The sequence below is a fragment of the Limulus polyphemus genome, unplaced genomic scaffold (assembly GCF_000517525.1).
Source record: "Limulus polyphemus unplaced genomic scaffold, Limulus_polyphemus-2.1.2 Scaffold1433, whole genome shotgun sequence".
Taxonomy (NCBI): Eukaryota; Metazoa; Arthropoda; class Merostomata; order Xiphosura; family Limulidae; genus Limulus; species Limulus polyphemus.
The window spans coordinates 1-3,332 of NW_013667043.1; positions in this window are offsets into that span (position 1 = coordinate 1).

Consider the following 3,332-nt stretch of genomic DNA (forward strand, 5'->3'; position numbering starts at 1 on the left):
AAATAAAATTATTTGATATCTAAATAAAGAAATTTTAAAACCAAACTTGAACAGAATACAATTTTAAAATCGTACATTCCATCGTACATGAAAAGGCATGTCAGAAGAGGGATTCGAACCCCCGCCTCCATTCGGAGACCAGAATACACACATCTGTTCTAATAACATAAAGGTTACACACCTTGAGTTTGGCGCCTTATACCGCTCGGCCATCGTGACATTTATAATTTTTTTTTTTGTATAAAAGGGAATAAAATATTACAAACTATAAAGAGCCGGTTTTTAGTTATTTTGGCAATAAATGAAACACACGGTATTGTGTTGTCCGGCCAAAACAACTGCAGGACACACTCTGCGTTATTAACAGGAGTGATAGTTTAGCGATTTTCCACTTTCTCTTCCTCGGAACGTTGTAATCCAAACTAACACATATTTTTCGTGAATGTGCTCTACCGTACTTTTACTTCACATAGCATGTTTCAAAGCATTCCATTAAGAAATACACGAGAAATAAAATTTCCAATTGTGATCGAATTCTTTCCTCTCTTTTTTTTTCTTCACACCGAAAGTACGGAAACTTTATTTGATAGAAGAAACATACTTACCTTTTTTTGGATTTCTTTCTATCCTGGTGCACTGATAGATCTTTACAACCTTTAAATACATTTCAAATTTGTTCTAAATATAAGCCACATGTACAAAGTTATTCATCAAGAACAGCTCACAGTTCACCAAAATATTTGCGCACGCTAACGCAAAAAGTCACGTGAGCTATCGGTCTAAAATTTTTACTTCACCTAAGAATAAACGTTTTTGGTCATTCGGATTACAGACGACTGATTTAGAGTAGCAGAACTATGGGATGAAAGCACGTGCAGATAAATAAGTATTGGTTAGGCCAAGCAAACCAGATTATCCATTTCTAGCTCAAGTTTTTAAAAGAATCATACAGATGGACGTTTATAATTCATTATTAATTACCAGGTTTTAAGCATAGATTTGCTATATTTTATGAAATTCTCCTTATTAAAGAGTGCTTAGCGTCACTTAAGCAGTTAGCGTAAATAATGATGCTTGATACGGCTGTTCTGAGTGCATGCGGGTAATGATAAGAAACTATTAATCTAGTTTTCATGGCGTTAGTATAAAGAAAGTGATTAACACTGTTTCAGAGAGGACAGTTACCACTATATGTTTTAGAGAACCAACCAGGCCTGTTTCGAATAAGAACTCTACCATTATACACGGGAGATAATGTATGACCAAAGTGTTTTCTGGGAGTTTGGTTATGAAAGACAGTTAATTTCGAGTGTAAATTAAAAATCTGATTTTTCTCTACATTAAAACACTTTTATTTTCGTATTTTCGGCACTCTTACTGGAGCCTTTTCTTCTCTCTCCTCCCGCCCCAGTGGCACAGCGGGTTTCGATACCGTGGCGGGCAGAGCACAGATAGCCCATTGTGTAGCTTTGTGGTTAACTTCAAAACAAACACACAATTCTTCTCTGTCTAATATTTTGGCATTTTTAGGTCTATAATATGGTCGTTTTCCTGAAAGTGAAAAGTTATAGCTGATGTGTTTATAGTACAGTTCTTAATATATTTTTGGTGTTTTTTAACGAATAACAGTTTCTTCTGAATGCTGTCAGATAATTTAGATATGTTTGTTCACAGTATGATAATGTGTTTTTAGTCCATTACGTTGTAAGTATGACATCTGATGAGGAAAGTTAAATGGTTTTTATTTCTCGATAGTTTAATACTAGTATTTTCTAATTGCTTAACAAGATCTACAATACGCCGTCCGTAGCGAGTTGATAATTGTTGTTTAAGACACATAACGTAGGTAAATTAATATGTTGCATTATACACGGACGTTTCTCTACGTATAATTAATATATATATATATATTTCGTTTTTGAAGTGTCAGACCGGGTTCCACTTATAGGTGCTGTAGCGGCGCTCTAATGCGCTCCAGCAGCGCCTCTGCTACAAGGTAAGTAAGTATAACTACTCCAAAGTTAAGTAATATCATTCAGATTTTACTCATATTTCAAAGTACACTGATGTATTTTCATTCAACAACTTGCACAGCAACTAAATATTGAAGGAATATTCAGCAAAAATATGAACGCTCATAACTATATCAGTTCTAAAAAAAATTCAATATAATCTCTATGGGCCAACGAAAAATTGCGTATACCATGTCTTCCTTTATAGTATAAGTTAAGAATCAGCTGTTTCACTACATTCGTTTAAGTTCACAAACCTATGAGTATTTCATTTCTAAAACGTGAATGTATTCATCAATGGAAACACTGGGTACACCATATGTTTTCCTGGTAACAACGGAGGATTTTGCTTGATATAAAGATCACACATAAAATATCTTGCTCTGGCAAATTAGGTATTGATCTGTCACTTGCATTTGTTGCGTCAGCGAGGTCACGTGACTAGTGTCACGCCACTTCTCTCGAACCTTCGTGAATTGTCGGGAGATTACTAGATATAGGGTAGTCTGGTATATATAAGATGGTCACAACGTGACGGTATCAATGTGTGTAGGTAATGAGTAATTGAACTGCAGTCAGAGAGAGACGTATTGTTGACGTCAAGCTCGTGAGACGTGAATTATAGTTTGTTATAGCGCGATTGTTGAAATTAAGTGTATCGGTAAAGTTGTATTCGGAAAGAATAAACCAGTTATATTTAAGAAAGGACCTGTGTCGCTAAAGTTTCGTCGGAACGAATTTACGGGAAATCAATTAACAAACGGAGACGTAACACATTGTTAGGCTTACCGACACTTTGAAATAAGCCACTGCTTTAAGGAAGCTTCACAGCTACCAACAATTCTTCCTTCTTCTGCTTACGCTTTCATGTGTTGGAAGTATTTTTGAATCACAAGCTAACAAAGCAAAGCCGACGTGTCTTCTAAGGACGGGAAATCGCGAAAAGATTACTATTTGGTTTCATGCGGTCATTCACTTCAGTCAGTGTTCAATTGGCCTGGTGCAGTATCAGAAAACGCCAACCAATTTCACTCATTAACGTACCAGTGTCAGCAAAGGAAGCTATCGCTACATCAAATTACACAGTGACATTCAAGATATAAGGAGATACTTTCCGTCTTATTCTAGATTTGAGGAGAGTAACATATAAATTCTCGGTCGTTAATTTTCACTATATATATTGTTACGTCTCCGTGTGTTAATTAATTTTCCGTAACTTCGTTCCGACGAAACTTTAGCGACACAAGTCCTTACTTAATAAAGCTGGTTTATTCTTTCCGAATATAACTTTACGATACACTTAATTTCAACAATCACGCT